The 27,274-nt window shown below is 44.4% G+C and overlaps 1 protein-coding gene across 3 annotated transcripts in view; it reads left to right on the top strand.

Moving 5' to 3' along the window:
* The first annotated feature begins 24,193 nt into the window (after positions 1–24,193).
* RACGAP1 (Rac GTPase activating protein 1) overlaps positions 24,194–27,274 on the top strand; it is a 32,868-nt gene continuing 29,787 nt past the window's right edge. Inside the window, exon 1 of one of the 3 annotated variants that reach the window (XM_083169645.1) lies at positions 24,194–24,411. The gene's annotated coding sequence lies outside the window, so the exon portion shown is untranslated. Of the gene's footprint in view, positions 24,481–27,274 lie in introns of all 3 variants that reach the window. The other 2 variants (XM_083169644.1, XM_083169643.1) reach the window with 2 other exon arrangements.

Raw genomic sequence — 27,274 nt, 5'->3', positions numbered from 1 at the left:
CCGTGTGCATGCATTAGTAGAGGCTTATCTACAGAACAATGCTGATGCTGGTACAATTGGAAGACACTGATTAAACCGTTCAGTCATGTATAAACCTTTTGAATTTATATGGCAATGATATTATAGGCAATAATGAACATATTTATTTGTTCTGTTATTGAAATGCAGACTTGTATAAGCCAGATTTCTATTGTCTTGGTATAACAGGTGTGCAATATTTTGTCGATATATATTTTGTCAAAATTCATGTCGCCATGAATGTAATGTCTCCTTGACATCAATATTAGAAGGTCAACAAAATAATCCTGATGGTCTAATGATGACTTACCTGGTCCAGCAGCTCCAGCAGTGTCTTCTGGGGCTGCTAATTTATTATTATTTTATTTATTTATTAACAGTTTCTTATATAGCGCACACATATTCCGCAGCGCTTTACAGAGAATATTTGAACATTCACATCAGTCCCTGCCCAAGTGGAGCTTACAATCTATATTTCCTACACGCACACACAGACATTCTAGGGTTATTTTTTTTTTGTTGGAAGCCAATTAACCTACCTGTATATTTTTGGATTGTGGGAGGAAACCAGAGTACCTGGAGTAAACCCACGCAAGCACGGGGAGAATATACAAACTTCGCACAGTTAGAGCCATGGTGGGGATGGAACCCATGACCTCAGCGCTGTGAGGCAGTGATGCTAACCATTACACCATCCGTGCTAATGATGTCCCGGTGCCTTGTAGTAGACCTGACCAACTTTCATTAAGTGTAGCTACTCCTACCTGTAACTCTCCATGTAGTGCTTAAGTATAACTTCCCCTTCTACAACCTAACTCTAAATCTCCGCTGCCTGTCCGTGTAGAATGTCGACATTTCTCATTGTCACATTGTGAACATGTTGACATTGTACATTTATCATGCACTGCAGGGTTTTTCATATTTTAGCGCACGCACAGTTGCAAGTGGCAGCTCAACCAAGTGAACATCGGCATTACGTGTAGTTTGCGTTGAACTCACCATGCTGCTTTGTAATCTGAACCAACTGGCAAGTACTATAAAGTAAAACTAAAAATAGAATGAAACTGTACTGAACTGTACTATTTGGAATTTCACCTTGTATATGTCATTTATTTGAATAGTATCCTGTTCTTGTTTACTTTTTACATAAACCCATTGACTTTTAACCCCTTCACGACATTTGACGTACATGTACGTCATGGTCGGGAAGTACTTCCCGACATTTGACGTACATGTACGTCATGGATTCTAACTGTCACTGCGTCTATAGACGCGGTGACAGTTAGGAGATGTCTGCTGTCCCTGACAGCAGACATCCCCCCTCGTCGCCCAGGGGGGGCAGGGGTGCCCCCCCCGGTCGGCGATCGCTGTGATTGGCTGTTCAAATCTGAACAGTCAATCACAGCGTTTCCTGTGTTACCGGCGGCTAAGCCGCTCGGTAACACAGAAAACGGTGGTGATCGGTGCAGCACCGATCACCACCGAGCGGCAGCACCCCCCTCCCACCCGCCGGGCACTCACCCGGCAGCAGCAGCAGCTCCCCCGGCTCCACCGCTACGTCCGGAGCGCACGCTGCGCTCCCCTCCTCCCCCCTCCCCCCCGCAGCAGCAGCAGCAGCAGCAGCAGCAGCATCATGCTGCTGCTGGAAAAGTTAAAAATAAAATAAAATAAAAAATAATGTGCAAATGTGTATATATATATATATATACACACACATATATATATATATATATATATATATATATATATATATATATATATATGTGTGTGTGTATATATATGTATATATATGTATATATATATATATATATATATACACACATATATATATATATATATATATATATATATATATATATATATATATGTGTGTGTGTGTGTGTGTGTGTGTGCGTATACCGCACCGATCACCAACGATCGCCAGCCCCCCCCCTCCCACCCGGCAGCCCCCCTCCCTCCCACCCACCCGGCTGCCGCAGCGCCAGCACCCCTCCCACCCCCCCGCCAGCCGCAGCGCCAGCCCCCCTCCCAAAGCTGGTGACCAAAATGGGGTCACTTGTGGGGGGGTTCCACTGTATTGGTGCTTCGGGGGTCTTGCTAATGCGACATAGCACCCGCCATTCATTCCACCACCAAAAATCACTCCTTCCCTTCTGAGTCCTGCCATGCACCCAACTGGTATTTTTTGGTCACATGTGAGGCATTGCCGTACCCGGGAGAAATTGGGGCACAGATTTTGGGGTGCTTTGTCTCCTTCATTCCTTGTGAAAATTAAAAATTTTGAGCCAGAACTGCATTTTTGTGTAAAAAATTAAATTTTTTTACACAAAAATGCAGATCTGGCTCAAAATTTTTCATTTTCACAAGGAATGAAGGAGACAAAGCACCCCAAAATCTGTGCCCCAATTTCTCCTGGGTACGGCAATGCCTCACATGTGACCAAAAAATACCAGTTGGGTGCATGGCAGGACTCAGAAGGGAAGGAGTGATTTTTGGATTTTGCAGCACAGATTCTGGTTGAATGACCCCCGAAACACCCATACAGTGGAACCCCCCCACAAGTGACCCCATTTTGCAAACTACACCCCTCAGGGAATTCATCTAGGGGTATAGAGTACATTTCAAACCCCCCGGGGTTTCACCAATTTTGATACAACTGAGCTGTGAAAATGAAAAATTATTTTTTTTCATTTTCACTGCCCAGTTGTACCACAATTGGTGAAACCCCTGGGGGTTTGAAATGTACACTATACCCCTAGATGAATTCCCTGAGGGGTGTAGTTTGCAAAATGGGGTCACTTGTGGGGGGGTTCCTAACTTTTAGCATCTTATGGTGCCTAGAAACCTACATGGTGCCTAAAAAATAATCTCATAAAAAGGAGTCTCCAAAATCAAGTAGGTGCTCCTTCTATTATGAAGCCTGTGGTTTGGTCACCGTGCACACTAGGGCCACATATAGGATATTTATGAAAACCAAAGAATTGGGGGAATCAATTTTTAGTCACATTTCTCTAGTAAAATGTACTGTGTTCCTTAGAAAAATGTATTAAAATTGAAAATCCGAAAAAAAAATGAAATTTTGAAATTTCACCTACACTTTGTTTTAATTCCTGTGAAACACCTAAAGGGTTAACAAACTTCCAAAATGCTGTTTTGAATACTGTGAGGGGTGCAGTTTTTGAAATGGCATCATTTATGGGGGTGTCTCACATACAAGTCCCTCAAAGTCACATCAGAACTGAACTGGTCCCTAAAAAAATCAGTGTTTGAAATTTTCTTGAAAATTTGAGAATTTGCTAGTCATATTTGAAGCCTCCTAGTGTCCAAAAAAATTAAAAGGAAGTTGAAATAATGATTGCAACATAAAGTAGACATATGGTCTTTGTTAGTTATTAACTATTTTGAGTGGTATGATTATTTGTCTCACAAGCAGAAAATGTGACATTTTGCATATTGCTAAATTTTCCATTTTTTCACGACATTTTGGTATTTTTCACAAAAAAACACAGACTGTATCGACCCAAATTTACCACTAACTTGAAGTACAATGTGTCACGAGAAAAGAATCTCAAAATCACTGGGATAAGTAAAAGCCAAAAAAAGTTATCCCCACTTAAGTGAGACATGTCAGATTTGAAAAAAAGGGCTCTGTCATGAAGGCACAAACTGGCTCTGTCATGAAGGGGTTAAGGTATATTCAGTATTTACCTTTTAAGTAAGTACTCAATGTCAAAGACAAGGACAGGGATAAACAACCAGCCAATAAGGTAAAACATGTCATTTTCAAACCCAGCCTTTAACATGGCATGTAGAAGCCGATTGGCTGGCTGTTTATCACTCTCCACTTTATCACTTTTTGAAGCTTGCTACATCTGGCCCAAAGTACCTAATTCAGACCTGATTGTAAGCCATATTTTGTTTGCAAATGGTAAAATGGTACACCTGCGGGGTGCATCCACCACACGCTGACTCACCACTCTTTCAAAACTGTTTTCTAGCTACAGTTGTTTGCTTGTCCTTATAGGTGTAATTTGGATGTTGGTAAACCTTTCTTCGTCCCTTCTCTAAGTGTTACAAAGGTATCCCTACAGCCCTTATATCTGTCAGTAATGTGAAGAGAGAAAAAATAAAAAGAATGTATTCGAGAGAATTTAGAGACAAAATCCTCACAGCGGTTGGCAACACCCTGGAATCTTGGAATCTAGCCAACATTCCAAAAGCATTATCAACCAAACCGGCATTATTACAGCAGCCCCACGTGACTATGATATGCAGTCAGATGGGTAAAGTTAATAAGATGGGAGTTTTATTGAAGATGGGATGTTGTCCATAGCAACCAGATTACACTTCTTATTTATTTTGCACCTTCTAGAACAGGGGTAGCCAACTCCAGTCCTCGAGAGCTACCAACAGTTAACGCTTTCCAGGTCTCCTCACAGAATCACAAGTGAAGTAATTAGCTCCAGCTGTGGATCTTTTAAAACATCAGTAGGCGCTTGAGAAAGATGGCAGGTACCGTCAAAACAAGTTGGCAGAGAGAGATTGATACCATTGTTTTTACACCTGCTTCACTTGGACTGTGGCTATTGGCCAATGTGGCCACTTCTAAGGTGATTGCTTTTTAATCTTTTTTGTTGTGTCATAGTTTACCATTAAATGAATTTTGGAGTTAAATTCTTGTTTCATTGCTGATATATATGTATATGAGGCTATCTAAATAAGAAGATAAGAAAAAAAATACTGGGTCTCTAAAGAAACCGCTATACGTTTGAATACGTCTCTCATATAGGGCCTTATTCTGATCGGTGAAATGTGCGTACGGACGTTCACACCAAGCGTTTTCCGCACTCTCACGGTGAACGTGAGTCCGCCCACAGAACAGCCGCACACGGACGGACACACACGGACGCACACGGACGGACACTCCCAACAAAGGGGAGTGGTGTACATTTGAGCGTACGCCACCGTGCACGGATGGATCTCAGCCTTTTACCCACCGACACCTGGTGTACATATGAGCGTACGCCACCGTGCACGGATGGATCTCAGCCTTTTACCCACCGACACCTGGTGTACATATGAGCGTACGCCACCGTGCACGGACGGATCTCAGCCTTTTTCGCTCGGACACTCAGCGCGTCTCCCCGATCGTGAGAGGATGTGCGTCCAAGCAATGGCCTGCATGTATTCCCTTTGAAGTTTCATTATGGCAATTACTCAATTACATTAAGTGTTATTTAATCATTGTATTATATTAACTCAATTGTCTACCTTAATAAACTCCGTAAAAATAATTAGACTTGTATGTTTGTGTTGCAGTGAAAAAGATGACATGTCGAATCCTATGAATTGTGTATCCTGCTTTGTAAAGATGTAAAACACACTTGCAATAAGGGTGTAGATGGTTACAAAATAACTAACTGGACATATTGAAACATGTGTATTTGCATTAATACTACATAAAAATAAACCAACCTTTAAATGGTGAGAAGCGTAGAAAGAGAACCTTCCTATGCTTCACTTCATTTAATGCCCAAGTGAGTATGGTACGCATCTGAAGTTAATTATACCACTCTCTTGGTATTGAACCATCATCCTATTTTCTCATGAGGTGATCCCATAGTAAAAGGACAAAAGAAACCTTTACGTGCACAAGTAACTTTATTATTCAGTGAGTCTGGTACAAATTACTGGATCTTCCCTCACCCTTTGCCCCTATACATATAAATATTTATTGTATATACACATTTTTTTAATTATTTTCATATTGCGAAAAATCACGAGAGACTACCCTGAGCTACTTCCCATCATCATCTGGGATTCCTATACAGACAAGTCCAGCGCCGTCTGAATCCATATTCTTTTCCAAAAGTACTTTCCAGCGAGGTCTCTTGTGTGGCCTTATATCCGATTCGTGGCTGCAAGGACTGGTTGCGCCTTGGGACTAATTTTTGTTTATTTGTTTAATCTTTTAAAATATGTCAGTCAGTAATGAGTGCACCTGTGTACCTGCGAGGTGAGCTGGAAAATGTGAACTGTTGGTAGCTCTTGAGGACTGGAGTTGGCTACCCCTGATCTAGAAGATAATAGATATAAGCCCTTAATCTGTTTCACTCGCAAAGGCAAATTCCTTCTCAAATGGACAAAATCATGTGCACTGCAGGGGGGGGGGGGGGGCAGATGTAACATGTCAAGAGAGAATTAGATTTGGGTGGGGTTTTACTTCAAAGTGAGATCTATATTGCAGTGTAAAAATAAAGCAGTCAGTATTTTCCCTGCACAGAAACAAAATAACTCACCCAAATCTAATTCTCTCTGCACGTTACATCTGCCCTGCCCCCCCCCCCCCCTGCAGTGCACATGGTTTTGTCCATTTGAAAAGGAATTTGCCTTTGCGAGCGAACCAGAATAAGGGCCATAATCTGATTGGTTGCTCTGGACAACATTCCATCTTCAATCGATCTCCCATCTTAGTAAATTAATTCCAGAATGTCTAAACTGACAATGTCGACATTCATAATGTGCGTACCGGAAAGTCAGCATTTATGATGTTGATATGGTCAAAATGTTTTCACTTCTGTCATGATCCTGTCTCTTCTAATGATATTCTGACAGCTAGCTCTGCTATATCTTCAGTGTGAGTCTGCTGCTGATGAAAAGGAGAAACTGAGCACTATATTGCTCAGCCATATATGGCTGAGCAATATATGGCTGAGCAATATATCTTCCCCGTGTGTACGGGGCTTTAAGCAACATCACTAGCAGACACCAGGTTTGTCTTTACTAGGCTCCTGCACTTAGCTTCTGTTTTTAACTCTAATTGATTCCTGTGTTTGTCACTATCCGGTTTCTACCACTGCCTGGCTTCCATTCCGTAGTCGGGGCCTCATCCAATGTCTGACTTCCATGCCACAAACCCACACCTCTACCACTGTCTGGCTTCCTAGCTGCAAACCCGGACTTCAGCCACTGCCCAGCTTCTTAGCAGTTTCTGGACTCCAGCAACTATCTACCAAATGCTATTGCTATCCAGTGGATACTACTATCTATTGCTGAGGGCAATCCAGTCGCTTAAGGTACCCAGTTCCGTTTCCTATCCAGTCAGTGCAATGGTATTTTCCATGGATCTGCTCCTGTGATATCCTGTGTTCAGACCAGTGCTTTACCGTTTTCAGCTTAGCCTGACTTCCTGCAGTTTACTCTGCAATAACCTTTATCAGTTCCAGCTGATCTCCAGAGACTCTTTAGTGTCCCAGTTATCCACTGTGAGTTCCAACTCACCACAGTCTCACCATCAACTCACTGTCAATGCTCCATCGATTGTAGCCAAACTCCAGTGACTCACCATAGCTTCCCAGCTACTCCCTGTGGGTTTCCAAGCCCATCATCTCACCAACGATTCAAGATCCATTCAAGATCGGTTCCAGATGATCTCCAGTGACTCCCCATAGCTTTCTAGCTATTCCCTGGGGGTTTTTAAACCCATCATCTCACCATCGATGCACCATTGGTTCCAGACAATCTTCAGTGAATCTCCATCACCTTCCTAGCTATTCCTTGTGATTCTCAAGTTACAATCGTGACACCATCGGCTCCTCAACAAGTCCTCAACCCAACTAATAACAAAATTCATAAGAAATGTTGACATTTGGAAAAAAATTACATGGACACATGAAATGCTGCCATTAGTATTAGGCTTACTGTTATGTGTGGGGTTACCTATGTGTAGGGTTACCAGGATATAAGTTAGCTTTAGGGTTACCATTAGGATTTGGGTTACCATTAGGGTTAACATTGGGGATATCTCACTGTGTGTACGCACCTTTGGATGCCCACTCTAAGTGCCTATATATGTTGTAATACTACTTGGTACAGCCTCATTGGTTAGACCATCGTAAATTTCACCAGCCCCCTGACCCTCTACTCTGTCTGACCATGGTTGGCTGTGCTATCTGTGAACGCAGCCACTACCATTGGTACGCCCATAATACTCCCTCTGTACTATTAGCCACCTCCAGTGGCGTAACTATAGTGGGTGCAGGGAATGCAGCTGCTATGGGGCCCAGCGGCTTGAGGGGCCCTAACCAAGCTAGCAATCCCCTGCATCATTTTTTTAAATACTACCACGCTGGTAGTGGCTGCGCTGCTGTTCGGTGCACGGGGTAAATATAGGGCTTGCAGCACTGGTGAGTGGCGCCCCCGTGAGTGAGCATAGATGCCAACACTGGTGAAACTGAGACCTGCTGACACTGGGGAGAGACCTGGTGCAGCCACTGGGCTCTGGAACAGGAGACCAATGGGGAACAGAGACCCGGTACGGCCACTGGGGACCAAAGATCAAGCACGGCCAGCTACTGGGGAGCTGGAGACCCAGTGCTTTCCTCCGGGGAGCAGGAAACTACGTCGCCACTGGACAGCAAAGACCCAGAGCCGCCAGAGAGGAGCTGGAGGCCTGTCCGCGGCCACAGGGGAGCAGGAGATCTGGCATCAGCCACTGGGGAGCAATCCCACTGTCAGAGGTACAAGCACCACTTTTAGTGGTGCACAGACCCATCTGTTCTGCAGGGAGAGGGGCTGTAATTATGAGGAGCAAAGTGATGGCTGTCCCAACCCTGTTTTCCCTCCTATTCCCTGACCCCTATCCCCCCCCTCGTATCTTCCCCTGTCTTTCTCATCTTTGCCCTCCTGCCTACTTGTTCTCCTCTTCTTCCTCTGCCTGCTTGTCCACCTTGTAATCCTCCCCCATTGTCCACCTCCCCCCCTTGTCGACCCCCTGTCCTCTCCGTTCCACTTCAACCCCCTCTTTGTCCTCCTCCTCTGCCGTCATCACCCCCTCCTCATCCCCCCCACCATATCCTCATCCTCTCCGCCCCTTGTCCTACCCCTCCTCATCCCCCCACCCTATCCTCATCCTTGTATCTAATAGTCTCCCATCCACATACATCCTAATACTCTCCAACCCCTTTCTACTCTCTTTCTCTTCTGCTCTTTCTTCCCCCTGGCCTTTCTTTCTCTCAACCTTCTCTCCCCCCCTCCCTTATTAACTCTATCCCTTTCTGCCCCTTATTTCTTTCTCTCTCCCTGTATATCCCCCTTTCTCTCCCTGACACCCTCTCTCCCTCCCTTTCTCTAATTGACACCCTCTCTCACTCCCGTCTCTCCCCCTTCCTCTCCTTGACATCCTGTCTAACTCAATCTCTTCCCCTTTCTCACTATTTCTCTCCACCTTTCACTTCCTGACACCACGTCCTTCTCTCACTCCGTCTCTAACTTTTTCTCTCCCTGAAGCCCTCTTTCATTCTTTCTCTACCTGACACTTTCAGCATGTTGTATTAAATAGAACTGGGAGCTTCCTCCCGGCGTTAATCACAGCATGCTGAATTAAATCAAACCCTTTGTGTATAGAGGGGCCCTTCCAAAATTTTTGCTATGGGGCCCATAAAGTACTAGTAACCTCCCAGCCACTGCCCAGGAATGCCCATCACTTTTTTGTGCCTCTTGCTGACACCATATGTCCCACTCTATGTAATGTATGCATCATAGGGGTTTTCAGGAACTTTTTGTGTATGCGCTCTTGCCTACATGAACATTGGCATTAAGTGCGGATTGCCTTAATCAGACCCTAATCATGTAATATCACAGCTTCTGTTACATTATATCGATGGAACTTCCCAAATAATGGGAATGTAACTGACATTTAAAAATGAAATTACTTTCCTTGATATACTCATATTGTAATAACCATGTTTCCAATTCTCTAAAAAAAAACTGATATTTTTGTGATTACTTATTTTATGCCTCATTAAAACGTTGATGGTTTATGGTTTCCCTTCTATAATGTATTCCAAGTAATGATGCTCTTGGGTCTTTCCAAAAGAACACAGCAAAGTTATTTACAAAACTTTTATATTTAAACATCAGGGTCTGATTTAGAGAGATGAACTGTGTATGTGCCAAAATGTACAAGCATGGACAGACCTCTAGGGTGGTGTACATAAAAATTCCAGTGACCCCAGCGGTGTCAGAGAGAGCAATAGTGCGCCACACTTATTTACCCAACCCCCATTTCCCTCCAATGGATGTCTGTAGTGCAGATATTGATATTGATTTGGAAGCGGTTTATTTCCTTTAAAATTAAAATATTTATTTGTATTTTTCCACTGTAATTCTGAGCCACTGTTATTTTACTGGCATGTACCCATTATATTTTATGGGGATATCTTCTTATTCCCGAAGCCGCTTTGGATGATAAAAATGTCCGGATATCGCAATTAATGACCGATGTTCATAATCACTGTATGCAATTAGCATCCTTAATTTTGGTGAAATCACATGGGATGGGGAATAAGTCCCCGCTGGCATGTGTTATAGTGGGTCAGGGCATCTGCTTATTGGGGATTCTGCTTCACTTGTCTCAGGCACACAAAACTTAATCCCAGATAACTGCACTCTCACTCAATGATGGGGGCCTACACATGGGGAAATTTCAGCCTTTTTCTAAGTAATCTGACTAAAAAAACGATTGTAGCCACATCTGTGTCTGACTCACAGTTAGGACCTAAGTGTAGAATTTTACAGATAAGTGCAACACGCATGGAACAGTACATCATTGTACTTGATGTACACCCACGATTTTAAGTATCTTTAATTTATCAACTCTGCAGAAAATAAATGAGCAGCACACAATGAATAACAGGCTGAGGCTATTATTGTAAAACCTGCTGTATTTAGTGAGTTAACAAATATTCTTCTGAAAGGCATTTTGTGTAGGCAGCAAATAGAGGCCCTTATTCTGATCGGTGCGGCAGGATCCGAATATGCGGCCAGGACCGTGCGTGCGAAACCCCGCCTTCCATACGGATCGCCAACTCCGTCCGTACGCGGTAAGAAGCTGGCCGAACGGACCGCACGTGTATTTCTCATGGAATACGCCTCCTCCATCTCAGGGAACCTCCCCCATCATTCGATAAACACAGACCATTGAATGCAGGACCGAGTGGTCCACCAGCTCCCGCAATCTCAGACCACACGGACATTTTTCCGTGCAAAAGCAGGGATCTGGGTGGGCAGCTGACATCCAGCGATGTCATATGTCCGCCCCCTACACGTGCGTCACGGCCGCATTACCATACGTACGCCCAGCGTTTGCATGGGAACGCCCATGAAATGCGGGGCGTATGCATATGGTAATGAGCCCAAATACCCCTTCACGCCCCTCTCCACCCCCTGTTCGTAGTGTTCACATTTCATGCGGAATTTGTACGTGCGTTCCGTTCGCACATGCGCAGAGACGCCTCTGCACATGCGCAGACACAAAACATCGGCGGCACGAACGCACGCGGATATTACCGCACCAACCAGAATAAGGGCCAGAGTTATTTAGGAATTGTCAAACTTCATCAAGAGATATTCTGTGATATATCACCAGTGGCGTAACACAATAGCTCCGCAGACCCTGTGGTGGCTTGGAGGCGCTAGATAAGTTTGTGCACCACGTGGTCTGCGGAAGCTATTGCTCGGAGTTAATGGGCGCCACCACCGAATATGTTGCTGCTGGTAGTGTGCCCTTCCCCTCCTTACCGCTGCCGCCCAGTCCACTGCTGCCCACTGGGAACAGCAGATCCTCCTGTTGGAATGTCACTTTCAAAATGGCCGCACCCTCACAGCAGATGGTTATTAAGGATACTAGAGGAGGCGGCGACCTCCTCTTGCATCCTAAATAACAGTCTGCTGTGAGGGGGTTTTGAAAGTGACATTCTAATAGGAGGAGAGCAGGACCGCAGATAGGAGAATCTGCTGGTCCCGGTGGGCAGCAATGGACTGGGCAGCAGAGGTGAGGAGGGGTGGGGGCACACAAACTTTAGTTGTGGGGGGTGCCCAATTCAGAGTTACGCCACTGTATATCACATTTGTTACATGAATTAAAATATAAAATGTATTGTAAAAAAAGATATTTCGGTACTTATGTATTATCTGGGCTCCCATGTTAAATGCACCCCATTTTTTCATACCCCTACTATCCAACTACACATGGAGTTGATTTTATATAGTGTGGCGAGCGCAGCGAGCCACCGTGCCCGAAGCGTGGCGAGCCCCGCGAGGGGACGTGGTCTCATAAGAAAAACGGGAGCCCAGATATTACATAAGTACCGATATTTCTTATAAAAGTAAATATTACAGGTCATTAAGATGAATAAAAAAATGTTTGGTTGCCAATTTTCACACCTATTTTGACAAATTCACTTGCCACTCAAAGGTTTAACCCCTTCCTGACAGAGCCAGTTTTTGCGTTCCTGACAGAGCCCTTTTTTTCAAATCTGACATGTCTCACTTAAGTGGGGATAACTTTTTTTTGCTTTTACTTATCCCAGTGATTTTGAGATTGTTTTTTCGTGACACATTGTACTTCAAATTAGTGGTAAATTTGGGTCGATACAGTCTGTGTTTTTTTGTGAAAAATACCAAAATGTCGTGAAAAAATGGAAAATTTTGCAATTTGCAAAATGTTAAATTTTCTGCTTGTGAGACAAATAATCATACCACTCAAAATAGTTAATAACTAACATAGACCATATGTCTACTTTATGTTTCCATCATTATTTCAACTTCCTTTTCATTTTTTTGGACACTAGGAGGCTTACAATATGAATAGCAAATTCTCAAATTTTCAAGAAAATTTCAAACACTGATTTTTTTAGGGACCAGTTCAGTTCTGATGTGACTTTGAGGGACTTGTATGTGAGACACCCCCATAAATGATACCATTTCAAAAACTGCACCCCTCACAGTATTCAAAACAGCATTTTGGAAGTTTGTTAACCCTTTAGGTGTTTCACAGGAATTAAAACAAAGTGTAGGTGAAATTTCAAAATTTCATTTTTTTTGCAGATTTGCAATTTTAATACATTTTTCTAAGGAACACAGTACATTTTACTAGAGAAATGTGACTAAAAATTGATTCCCCCAATTCTTTTGTTTTCATAAATATCCTATATGTGGCCCTAGTGTGCACATTGACCAAACCACAGGCTTCATAATAGAAGGAGCACCTACTTGATTTTGGAGCCTCCTTTTTATGAGATTATTTTTTAGGCACCATGTAGGTTTCTAGGCACCATAAGATGCTAAAAGTTAGGAACCCCCCCACAAGTGACCCCATTTTGCAAACTACACCCCTCAGGGAATTCATCTAGGGGTATAGTGTACATTTCAAACCCCCAGGGGTTTCACCAATTGTGGTACAACTGGGCAGTGAAAATGAAAAATTATTTTTTTTACACAAAAATGCAGTTCTGGCTCCAAATTTGTCATTTTCAGAAGGTATGAAGGAGACAAAGCACCTCAAAATCTTTGCCCCAATTTCTCCCGAGTACGGCAATGCCTCACATGTGACCAAAAAATACCATTTGGGTGCATGGCAGGACTCAGAAGGGAAGGAGTGATTTTTGGATTTTGCAGCTCAGATTCTGGTGGAATTTTGGTAGGTGCTATGTCGCATTAGCAAGACCCCCCAAGCACCAATACAGTGGAACCCCCCCACAAGTGACCCCATTTTGCAAACTACACCCCTCAGGGAATTCATCTAGGGGTATAGTGTACATTTCAAACCCCCAGGGGTTTCACAAATTTTGATACAAGTGGGCAGTGAAAATGAAAAATTACATTTTTTTACACAAAAATGCAGTTCTGGCTCAAAATTTTTCATTTTCAGAAGGTATGAAGGAGAAAAAGCACCCCAAAATCTGTGCCCCAATTTCTCCTGAGTACGGCAATGCCTCACATGTGACCAAAAAATACCAGTTGGGTGCATGGCAGGACTCAGAAGGGAAGGAGTGATTTTTGGATTTTGCAGCACAGATTTTGGTGGAATGAATGGTGGGTGCTATGTTGCACCAATACAGTGGAACCCCCCCACAAGTCACCCCATTTTGCAAAGTACACACCTCAGGGAATTCATCTAGGGGTATAGTGTACATTTCAAACCCCCAGGGGTTTCACCAATTTTGATACAAGTGGGCAGTGAAAATGAAAAATTACATTTTTTTACACAAAAATGCAGTTCTGGCTCAAAATTTTTCATTTTCAGAAGGTATGAAGGCGAAAAAGCACCCCAAAATATGTGCCCCAATTTCTCCCGAGTACGGCAATGCCTCACATGTGACCAAAAAATACCAGTTGGGTGCATGGCAGGACTCAGAAGGGAAGGAGTGATTTTTGGATTTTGCAGCTCAGATTCTGGTGGAATTTTGGTGGGTGCTATGTCGCATTAGCAAGACCCCCCAAGCACCAATACAGTGGAACCCCCCCACAAGTCACCCCATTTTGCAAACTACACCCCTCAGGGAATTCATCTAGGGGTATAGTGTACATTTCAAACCCCCAGGGGTTTCACCAATTTTGATACAAGTGGGCAGTGAAAATGAAAAATTAAATTTTTTTACACAAAAATGCAGTTCTGGCTCAAAATTTTTCATTTTCAGAAGGTATGAAGGCGAAAAAGCACCCCAAAATATGTGCCCCAATTTCTCCCGAGTACGGCAATGCCTCACATGTGACCAAAAAATACCAGTTGGGTGCATGGCAGGACTCAGAAGGGAAGGAGTGATTTTTGGATTTTGCAGCTCAGATTCTGGTGGAATTTTGGTGGGTGCTATGTCGCATTAGCAAGACCTCCCAAGCACCAATACAGTGGAACCCCCCCACAAGTCACCCCATTTTGCAAACTACACCCCTCAGGGAAATGGGCAGTGAAAATGAAAAATTACATTTTTTTACACAAAAATGCAGTTCTGGCTCCAAATTTGTCATTTTCAGAAGGTATGAAGGAGACAAAGCACCTCAAAATCTGTGCCCCAATTTCTCCCGAGTACGGCAATGCCTCACATGTGACCAAAAAATACCATTTGGGTGCATGGCAGGACTCAGAAGGGAAGGAGTGATTTTTGGATTTTGCAGCTCAGATTCTGGTGGAATTTTGGTGGGTGCTATGTCGCATTAGCAAGACCCCCCAAGCACCAATACAGTGGAACCCCCCCACAAGTGACCCCATTTTGCAAACTACACCCCTCACGGAATTCATCTAGGGGTATAGTGTACATTTCAAACCCCCAGGGGTTTCACCAATTTTGATACAAGTGGGCAGTGAAAATGAAAAATTACATTTTTTTACACAAAAATGCAGTTCTGGCTCAAAATTTTTCATTTTCAGAAGGTATGAAGGAGAAAAAGCACCCCAAAATCTGTGCCCCAATTTCTCCCGAGTACGGCAATGCCTCACATGTGACCAAAAAATACCAGTTGGGTGCATGGCAGGACTCAGAAGGGAAGGAGTGATTTTTGGATTTTGCAGCACAGATTTTGGTGGAATGAATGGTGGGTGCTATGTTGCACCAATACAGTGGAACCCCCCCACAAGTCACCCCATTTTGCAAAGTACACACCTCAGGGAATTCATCTAGGGGTATATGGTACATTTCAAACCCCCAGGGGTTTCACCAATTTTGATACAAGTGGGCAGTGAAAATGAAAAATTACATTTTTTTACACAAAAATGCAGTTCTGGCTCAAAATTTTTCATTTTCAGAAGGTATGAAGGCGAAAAAGCACCCCAAAATATGTGCCCCAATTTCTCCCGAGTACGGCAATGCCTCACATGTGACCAAAAAATACCAGTTGGGTGCATGGCAGGACTCAGAAGGGAAGGAGTGATTTTTGGATTTTGCAGCTCAGATTCTGGTGGAATTTTGGTGGGTGCTATGTCGCATTAGCAAGACCCCCCAAGCACCAATACAGTGGAACCCCCCCACAAGTCACCCCATTTTGCAAACTACACCCCTCAGGGAATTGATCTAGGGGTATAGTGTACATTTCAAACCCCCAGGGGTTTCACCAATTTTGATACAAGTGGGCAGTGAAAATGAAAAATTACATTTTTTTACACAAAAATGCAGTTCTGGCTCAAAATTTTTCATTTTCAGAAGGTATGAAGGCGAAAAAGCACCCCAAAATATGTGCCCCAATTTCTCCCGAGTACGGCAATGCCTCACATGTGACCAAAAAATACCAGTTGGGTGCATAGCAGGACTCAGAAGGGAAGGAGTGATTTTTGGATTTTGCAGCTCAGATTCTGGTGGAATTTTGGTGGGTGCTATGTCGCATTAGCAAGACCCCCCAAGCACCAATACAGTGGAACCCCCCACAAGTGACCCCATTTTGCAAACTACACCCCTCAGGGAATTCATCTAGGGGTATAGTGTACATTTCAAACCCCCAGGGGTTTCACCAATTTTGATACAAGTGGGCAGTGAAAATGAAAAATTACATTTTTTTACACAAAAATGCAGTTCTGGCTCAAAATTTTTCATTTTCAGAAGGTATGAAGGAGAAAAAGCACCCCAAAATCTGTGCCCCAATTTCTCCCGAGTACGGCAATGCCTCACATGTGACCAAAAAATACCAGTTGGGTGCATGGCAGGACTCAGAAGGGAAGGAGTGATTTTTGGATTTTGCGGCTCAGATTTTGGTGGAATGAATGGTGGGTGCTATGTTGCACCAATACAGTGGAACCCCCCCACAAGTCACCCCATTTTGCAAAGTACACCCCTCAGGGAATTCATCTAGGGGTATAGTGTACATTTCAAACCCCCAGGGGTTTCACCAATTTTGATACAAGTGGGCAGTGAAAATGAAAAATTACATTTTTTTACACAAAAATGCAGTTCTGGCTCAAAATTTTTCATTTTCAGAAGGTATGAAGGAGAAAAAGTACCCCAAAATATGTGCCCCAATTTCTCCCGAGTACGGCAATGCCTCACATGTGACCAAAAAATACCAGTTGGATGCATAGCAGGACTCAGAAGGGAAGGAGTGATTTTTGGATTTTGCAGCTCAGATTCTGGTGGAATTTTGGTGGGTGCTATGTCGCATTAGCAAGACCCCCCAAGCACCAATACAGTGGAACCCCCCCACAAGTGACCCCATTTTGCAAACTACACCCCTCAGGGAATTCATCTAGGGGTATAGTGTACATTTCAAACCCCCAGGGGTTTCACCAATTTTGATACAAGTGGGCAGTGAAAATGAAAAATTACATTTTTTTACACAAAAATGCAGTTCTGGCTCAAAATTTTTCATTTTCAGAAGGTATGAAGGAGAAAAAGCACCCCAAAATCTGTGCCCCAATTTCTCCCGAGTACGGCAATGCCTCACATGTGACCAAAAAATACCAGTTGGGTGCATGGCAGGACTCAGAAGGGAAGGAGTGATTTTTGGATTTTGCAGCACAGATTTTGGTGGAATGAATGGTGGGTGCTATGTTGCACCAATACAGTGGAACCCCCCCACAAGTCACCCCATTTTGCAAAGTACACCCCTCAGGGAATTCATCTAGGGGTATAGTGTACATTTCAAACCCCCAGGGGTTTCACCAATTTTGATACAAGTGGGCAGTGAAAATGAAAAATTACATTTTTTTACACAAAAATGCAGTTCTGGCTCAAAATTTTTCATTTTCAGAAGGTATGAAGGAGAAAAAGCACCCCAAAATCTGTGCCCCAATTTCTCCCGAGTACGGCAATGCCTCACATGTGACCAAAAAATACCAGTTGGGTGCATGGCAGGACTCAGAAGGGAAGGAGTGATTTTTGAATTTTGCGGCTCAGATTCTGGTGGAATGAATGGTGGGTGCTATGTGGCATTAGCAAGACCCCCGAAGCACGGTGAAATTATGAACCTAATAATCCATAGATGTGTGGTATATTTTAAAACACTCCTTTATACATAGGCCGGGTTTGTCGGGGCAAGTGTCACACTGGAAAATAGTTTGCTTTCTTATTCCCTTTTTATAGCAAACTTTGCACCTTTTTTGTGTCCTGCCCTTTTTTCCAGTGGAGGGGATTTCATCAGGAAAATGCTGCCCTGGTACAATACGGGGGCCAGTACTAGAAGTACTGGGGCCCTCTGCCTGCTGGTTCCCAAATATTAGGCCCTTTATGACTTCCTCTTGAAAGTGCATAAATGTCCCCCTCTGGCCGGTAGAACGGAATAGCACGTAAGCGTTATACAGTGCCATCTGGATGATATACACGGCCAGCTTCTTGTACCAGATTTTTGTTTTCCGCAGGGCACTGTACGGCTTCAGTACCTGATCTGAAAGATCCACTCCGCCCATGTACCTATTGTAATCCAGGATACAATTAGGTTTTGAGGTGTGGGTACTGGTACCTCGTACAGGGACGGAGGTGGTACTGTCTCCGTGAATTGTTGTCAGTATAAGGACATCCCTCTTGTCCTTATATTTGACCAACAACATATTTTCGGTGCATATTCCCCTGCTTTCACCCCTTCTCATTACTTGGGCAATGTGCGTTTTTGGGAGGCCTCTTTGGTTCTTGCGCACAGTACCGCAAGCTGCTGTACCTCTTGAACCAAGGGCCTTAAACAGGGGGATGCTGGTGTAAAAGTTATCCACATAGAGGTGATAACCTTTATCCAGGAAGGGGTGCACTAAATCCCAGACAATTTTTCCACTAACACCTACGAGGGAGGGGGGGCATTCTGGCGGTTCAATTCTTGAATCCTTCCCTTCATATACCCTAAACCTGTGAGTGTACCCTGAGGTGCTTTCACACAGCTTATACATTTTTATGCCATACCTTGCCCTCTTACTGGGAAGGTACTGGCGGAATTTAACCCTTCCTTTAAAATGTATAAGGGACTCGTCTATGCAAATGAATTTATCTGGGATGTACATGTCTTCAAATTTGGCACTGAAATGATCAATGACCGGCCTGACTTTGAATAGCCGGTCAAAGGTGGGATCATCTCTGGGTGGGCACTGTGCATTATCGTTGTAATGCAAAAATTTAAGGATCGTCTCAAATCGAGCCCGGGGCATGGCCATACGGTAAAATGGGGTGCTGTACAGAACATCTGTACTCCAATATTGCCTAATTTCTGGCTTTTTTACTATGCCCATATGAAACACCAGACCCCAAAACGTCATCATCTCTACTGCATCTACAGGGGTCCACCTAGCAAATGATGACGTGGGGTTTTGAGCAATAAACTGCTGGGCATATAAATTAGTTTGGTCCACCATTAAATTTATAAAATCATCAGAGAAAAATAATTTGAAAAAGTCAATTTCTCTGAGACCTATGGAATCAAATTGGATTCCTGGCATGGCCAAAAACTCAGGAACCTGGGGCTCAAAATTGTCTGGTGGTGGGGTCCATACGAGATCAATTATTGGGGGGGGGGTCTCAGCTGCTCTACGGGGGCGTCTTTGAGGGGGTCCCTCATCACCAGAGGAGGAAGAGGAGCTTAAGGCGAATCCTTCAAATTCCCCGCTTGCATCACTGGCTGTGTCAGAGTCAGAAGCAAGCATGGCATATGCCTCCTCCGCTGAATACATTCTTCTGGATGACTGGGATGACATTTGGGATGACATTTGGGATGCCATTTTTATTTTTGTGTTACTGGTAGTGAAATGTTTCAACACGTGTATAGTGTAGGGGGGGGGGTACAAACTTTATTTCAACCTGGGGGGTATGTAGTGTGTAGTGTGTATGTAGTGCAGAAAAAAAAAAATACTCTATACAAAAAAAAAAAATTGAAGGGGTTAAAAAAAAAAAAATTGAAGGGGTTAAAAAAAAAAATTGAAGGGGTTAAAAAAAAAAAAAAAAAGGTCCTGCGCCAAAAATTGAGCACAGATGTTGGTCAGTAACATCCGTCACTGAACAGCGCTCAAAGGCAACAGGAATTTGATCAAAAAAAAAAAAAAATAGATCAACCCTGTGCCGAAAAAGATGATCAGTGATGTACGTCACTGATCAGCACACAGCGGCCACAGGACACCCACAAAATCACAGTGTGTGTAAAAAAAAAATTTAAAAAAGACCCCACAGCACACACACACAAAAAAAAAAAAGGTGATCAGTGATGCGACACTGATTACCAGTGAGGGGCAGCAGGTGCACAACCTTTGGTGCAACTGACAGTGCAACTGGCAGGTATATATAAAAAAAAAAAAAACCTCTGCACCCCCAAAAAGTTGCTGATCACCTCAGATATAGTGATCAGCACAAAAGGCGGGGGCAGCAGACACAAAATTTAGCACTCTCTATCACTCTCTGTCACTATCTCTCTCTATCTCTCTATCTCTCACTATCTAACACTCTATGACACTGCAGCAGCAGCAGTGACAGGTATATATATATATAAAAAAAAACCTGCGCCCCCAAAAAGTTGCTGATCAGTTAATTTATACTGATCAGCACAAAAGGGGTGGCAGCAGTCAGTTATATAAAAAATATATAGCACAATCTGTCACTATCTCTATCTCTCTCTCTCTATCTCTCTCTATCTCTCTCTATAACTATCACACTGCAGCAGCACAAAATATAGCACTCTCTGTCACTAGGCCTCTCTATCTCTCTCTATCTCTCTCTCTCTATCTCTCTCTATCTCTCTCTCTATGTCTCTATCTATAACTATATCACACTGCAGCAGCACAAAATATAGCACTCTCTGACACTATCTCTCTCTATCTCTCTCTATCTAACTAACGCTATTACACTGCAGCAGCACAAGTTCACAACACAGGAAGTCACAAGTAACAGGATCCAGGAAGCATCCAGCACACTACAAGCAGTGATGAAGCAGGCAAGATATTTGCAAGGATCAGGTAAGTATTTGGCAAGGTTCAGGTCAGTATACTGCGGCAGCTAGGCACGGTGACCGCACTGCACGCAATTCCAGACCGGAATGGCGTCTGCAGTGCAGTCACCGTTAGTTTAAACCCCCCTCCATGGCTGTGATTGGTCCGTCGGTCCGACGGACCAATCACGGCCTTTGGGGGCGGGGTGAGGTGGGGTGACACCAGTGTCACCCTTACACCCCGCGGTGATTGGTGCTGTACTTTACAGCACCAATCACCTCCGATCGCGTGTCACCGGCGAACGTTATTCGCCGGTGACACAGAAAACGCTGTAATTGGCTGTTCACACTGAACAGCCAATCACAGCGATCGCCGACGGGGGGGCGGCATCGCAGCTCCCCCTGGGCATGCACGGACATGTCTGCTGTCAGGGACAGCAGACATGTTGAAACTGTCACCGCGTCTATAGACGCGGTGACAGTTAAATGGCATGACGTACATTTATGCCATGTGTCGGGAAGTACTTCCCGACCATGACGTAAATGTACGTCAATTGTCGGGAAGGGGTTAAACATGGCCAAGGTGTCTCCTGCATGGAATGAACGGTTTGGAAAAATGTGTGATACACCCGTTTGAAACTGGAGTCTTTGACATTCGAGATAATATTTTCAAAATTCAAACAATAAATTGTATGTGAACCACAACACCCACAGATTAATGTCTAACTCAAATATTTTATTTTTTACAGATTGCTTTGTCTTCAAACATATGCCACTGTCAGTCGCTGGGCATATAAATCAGCAACTGGGCCTTGGTGCCAACGAAGGACATGTCATAAAGAAGGTCTGTCTTTAGAACGCAGATTCACTGTCTGTGACACTTCTGCAGCTAAATATAAACAGCATAAGCTAAAAAATAAGATGTAAGTAAAATATGACTTTGAAAATGGGAAATCAAACTCAGCCATGTCAAATTAAGGACACTGACCGGAAAGAATCACCTCAAATCCAGTCAGGGCATAATATTAATGTTCCATTTCAAGGAAGCCAAGCACATAAATGTCATAATTAGAAATGCTATAGTATTTCTGAATAGGATTTACACTTAGACTTATGGTGTGTACAAACGGCAGATATGCCGTGCTATGCGAGTCCCGCTACGATCAGATGGTATCGGGACTCGCATAGCACGGCATGCTGCAGAGGCACAATTTTGACTATATAGTGCAGATCTGCACTATATAGTTTTGCCTGCCCTCTCTATTTGGCTGCTGATTTGCGCTCACACGGGAGCGCGCATCGGCAGCGCATCGGGCTCGCAAGCCCTAAAAAACCACACAATCAGCATGCAATATGGCTTCCGATGTTTACTATATCGGCAACATCGGAAGCCATATCGGCCAGTGTGTACACACCATTACACTCTTTTATATTTAAATAAATAAGTGTAATGTTTTTGTTTATGTCAAATATATATAACAGCGAGTAAAAAATACAAAACTATATTTAAATCTGCATAGCTCCAAACAGCGTTGGGGGGCAGGCAACAGGAAGTAGTATTGCTGTGGCCATGCCTCCCCACCCTCTGTACTAGGCCCATCTGATAACCTGGAAACCTGTACTACCTATGGATACAGTACATACGAAATCCTGGCGCTCAGGATGCCGGCGGTCGAAAGACCGACCTAGCATCCTAGTACGGAAAATGCCGGGACAGACCCTTTTTCCAAATCCCGGATGCGGCCTGGCATTTGTGATGTGAAAGTGGTATAAGTTTGGTGCTTTCACACAGCACCTCGAACTGTGTTAACCCGGCAACACCCAGGCATAACCCGTGTTATAAATATGGGTATTAGAAATAGGCTGAAACCTCTGCAACCTCTCCTTTATCAGTTTATTAATGAAAATGCATTTAGTGTTCATGCTAGGATTTTTTCCCTACATTTAGCTAACCACAGCCGGGTTGTTGACGACAATGGGGCGGACGGGAGCGGCGGCACGTCATCAGAGGGTGAGGGAGGTGGCAGCGATTGGAGGCTAGTGTACAACCCGGGAAAGGGGTGGGGGTAAGGTGAAGGCACTGGGGGGGGGGGCTTCTGGTTAGGCTGCGGATGGGGTTAATGGACTGCACGGAAGAAGGGGTAGGTTTAGGCACTTACAAATGGGGGTAAGGGTTAGGCTGCGGAGCAGATATGTTCTTGTGGCAGGATATGGGGGTTAGCGTTAGGCACTAGTGGGGATGGTTATGGTCAGGTTGCTGCAAGGGAGGGCCTACACATAAAGCGATTAAGGCGTATTTTCTAAGCTATCCGAGTAGATTTGACCAGACCGCTTAGAAATTAAACACACATCGCTGTGTGTGTGTGTTTAGGGCCCATGGCGATAGGACACGCATTGCTATCGCTATTGCCGGGAGATGTAGATCATGCATTCAGCATAAATCTTGTCAGATTGCTTTGCAGGAGACTGCACATCGCCTGTGTTTTGTGAAATGAGCGATGTCACCAGAATACTCACTTATTTTCCCTTGTTTAACTTGAAATCTCCTATGCTAAATGGCTTAGCACAATTGCTGGTGCACATCACTGACATTATCTGAGCAATTTAGTTTTTAAGAAGCTCAAGGGAAATCACCCATGCTAAATCGCTGGCGTAAATCACTATGTGTGTGGGCCCCATTAGGGTGAGGGGGTAGGGGGAGAGGGTTAGGTTAATAACGGAGCTCCTGTTGGAATTCTCTGTATAGGGTTGTCAGGGCCGCTGTTTTGACCGCCAGCATCCTGACCGCTGGGATATAGTATGTAACCCCTCTACGCCGACAAATGACCCACCCATTGTATCCTGGCTAGGAAGAGCATTTTATGGAACTGTGGGTTAGAGGTACTAAGACTTGGAGAGATAAAGTAGTCAAAGATAAAGTACCACCAAAGCAGATATGGTAATTTAGTTGGAAGGGTGAAAGGAGCCTTTATCTCTCTCCTGGGGTGAATTTACTCAAGTGTGAGTTTTTAGAACTGAAAGATGTGATTCCATTTCCTGCTATTATTCTCTAGAAGGTACTAGAGAAATAAGTATAATCTGGTTGCTGTAAGCAACATCTCTCACTTCTAAAAACTCACACTTTGGTAAATTTTCCCCATAGTACACACTGTTTAGTCAGGAGACCAGCTGTGAGTTACCACATCCAAATTAAAGTTTAACTGGTAAAAGAAGGTCAGAGTTTCACTATCGTGAGCCAGCGTGACTGAGATCACTGACGACGGGGTGACAGGGGCCACTCAGACACTGGAAAGGAAACAGTCTCTCTATGTCTGCCTCTGACTGCTGTGCACCACTTTTCTCGCCAGTCGCCACACTTCTATATTCCCCATTTTTCCCCACCAGCCAGGTAGACGTGGATCCAATGCATCATGGGAAAGGTCCTCTCTGCTAAGGGGGATCTACTATCAGCTACTGCACTGCAGCGCATGTGTTGCCGTCTGTGGTGTGCTACCGGCCCGCTCCTCCACAAACATCCTGTAACTTCCGTGCCCTGACTGAGTCCTCCCCGCCACTGGCTGGCGACCGGCTGGCATGACGTCACCGCAACTCTATGGTGATAAAGCCGGTGGGCGGGGCCAGCAATTCAAACTTGAGCGGGAGGAAGCCGTTGACGATGAGTCGGTTTGTTGTGTGAGAGTGAGCACTGAGCGGTGTTACCGGGGCGGTGACCGCAGCAGACGGGAGCTCGGATCGGTGCGTGTGAATTTGGTTGAGTACGGAGCTGCTGCACATGCCGGTAAGTCGGTGACCCGGAGCTGTTCGGTGGGTCGCCCAACCTAGCTTTCAGTTATAGCTGCTATAGGTGGGAAGGGCAAGACGGTTTATGGAAAGATTGAAATGCTGGGTCTTCTAGTTCCACAAGGGCTGGTGTGAGCCTGCCGTGTCCATTGTGCTATGCTCTACAAGTCCCACCCAGGTCAGCTGGGTATGGAGCTACTAGGTCCTGCTAGTCTGAAGCTAGTAGTGTTAGGTGCTGCCAGTCCCACGCTAGCTGTGCATGGTGCCAGCTGCTGTTAGAGGTCTATGTACTAGTCTTTGGCTGAAGATAAAGTACAGGCCAAACAGCCCCTAACTGTCATTGTACACACCCAGCCTGTAACATGGTAGTTACAAGCTTATTGGTTGCTACTTTGTATTCTTCCAAGCCTAGGGTTACCAGACTTGTGGTAGCTGTGCCAAGTGCTACTTTCCTGGTGCTGTCAGTCCCAGCCTATCTGTATAGCGTGCCAGGTGATGCTTGGGGTTAGTCCCAGGCGTATTGTGCTATGTGATGCCCAGGATCAGTACTGCCAACACCAGGCTAGGTGTTGCTTGGAGTTATTACTACCAGTCCCCGTCTAAATATGTATGGTGCCAATTCTGCTAGCTGTGCCAGGTTAGGGTTAAGTCCTGCCAGTCCCATGCTTGATGTGCATTGTGCCAGGTGATGCTAGCTGTGTGTTTAGTGCTGCTTGGAGTTAGTGATGTCCATCCCAGGGTAGCTGTGTATGGTGCCAGTTTACTGTGCAAACTAAATGTTTGCAAAGAGCAAGCTGGGCCTGTAATGCAATGTGATTTGATGTGCAAAATAAATATGTCCTCTGCAATGGAACAGTGTGTGTTTTTTTTTTTATGGTTTTGTAGAGTTTCTGATGAGAGTACAAAGTACAAGAAACCATATATCAGCATGTACTGTGCATTGCTGTCTAGTTGGATTCTAGATAACAATGGAATGTATTGCTGAAGTGGAATACATACGGGTGGCTGGTAGTGTGGATGCCGGCAGTCAAAATACAAATGCTTGCATCCCAAAGGAGTGAATCCTGACAGTGATCACAGGTAAGTATAATTACCATGCCCCACCTCCCCTTTCTGCACCCTCACACCCACCTAACCCTACCTCATTCGGCATTATCATTAATGGCTGAATGCTGGCGTGCTGAATGCACTGATTAAATGTATGATGTTTTTCGAAGCACAAACTCGAAAAAGAAACGCCTGACACATTATAATCTAGATGTTTTGAGTTTCATTTTTAAACCCCAAAGGTTTTAGGAGATATTAGTGCTCTATTGGAGCTACTCTATTGCCTGCTGTAGTTTACGCATGTCACAAACTATTTTAACCTGATGGTATTATTGGCCTATGCTATTGTAGCCAGTTTTTGCCCTGCTGTAAACTACTTGTTTGCTGATCACAAATGGGATACGGGAAACGTTCCCGGACCAATGTATTACCACAAAAAAACGGGTCTCCTGCGGCTGCTTATCAGGGTTATGCTTTGTGCGCCTGAGGATAATAGACTAAAAGGATAGCTCAGGGGAATACACCATGGGTAGTGGGGGTATTAAAAAAGGTCGGAGGACGCGTACCACCTCCCCTCGCGGGCTTGCTGCGCTCGCCACTCTTCATGTTGGCGTTGATCGTGGGGGTGGCGTTAAATATGGGGAGCCTTTTTACATTGTAAGGACCCATCAGGGTGGTTGTACAATAAAAAATTGTATACCATCGTATGCGACTAAATGGCATGCGATGCCATGAGATGAAAATATTGGGTGCCGTCATTTGGTCTACAGCGTGATGGTCGACATGGGAAAAGGTGTACATGGTTCTAGGTCGAAAGATCGTTAGTTGGACAGGTCATTAGTTTGACAATGTTTAGGTCAAAAGGTCGACATGGGGTTTTTCACAATTTTTTTTAAGCCAACGTGTGCCGACAGGTGGTATTTCATGCCCTACCGTCCACTAGGGCAGGGCTGGGCTGGGCAATTGCGGCCCTCCAGATGTTGATGAACTACACATCCCAGGATGCAGGTAAAAAAAGTGAAAACCCTCATGTCAACCTTTTGGCTGTCAACATAGACATTGTTAAACTAATGCACTTTCGACCTTTTCCCATGTCAACCTAATGGTGTCGACCATCATGCTGTAGACCAAATGATCCCAACCCGTTCCATCTGCTAAACACTTTCGGTCAGACTGAGCAATCTTTCTCAAGGTTTACATTTATGTGATTTCCTTAATGGGACCTGGAATTAATTCGTATATGCAGCACTTTTTTTTTTTTCTAAAATCAATGTCTGCTTGAAATTTTAGGCGCTAAAACTATTTTCACAAATGAAGATAAAGGAAAACGTATAGAACTCCCCACATGCATTATGGGGCATACACACAGGGAGATTTGAGCAATAGATGTGTTCTGAGCAGTTTGGTGTGGAAGGTTTCCCATAGTCTAGTGATTTGAGCCTGATTGCTTAGAAATTAAGCAGAAATGTATGCCCCATTAGTCTAACTTACATGCTATTTTCATGCTCATTTTATAGTGTACCACATAGTACTGCCCCAAATTCATAGGGCTGTATTCAGTGCGGCCGGTGATCCACTCCGTTTTATCCCAGCGCCGGCCGCTCACCCGATTCAACGTTCTGGCGGAATCCCCCCAACAGCGAGGTTCGCGGCTACTGCAGGGAGCCCGCTGCATTTAGCTGCAAGCCTCGCTGTTTTAGCGGCCGCATACGCCAATTCCCCCTCGCTCCAAAAACCTAGCGAGGTGGAAACAGTGTGTTCAGGGGGTCGG

This window comes from Crinia signifera, chromosome 2 (genome assembly GCF_055691185.1).
Source record: "Crinia signifera chromosome 2, ASM5569118v1, whole genome shotgun sequence".
NCBI classification, from domain to species: Eukaryota; Metazoa; Chordata; class Amphibia; order Anura; family Myobatrachidae; genus Crinia; species Crinia signifera.
Note: the sequence above shows the minus strand (reverse complement) of the source record. Positions and strands in the feature narration are given on the sequence as shown.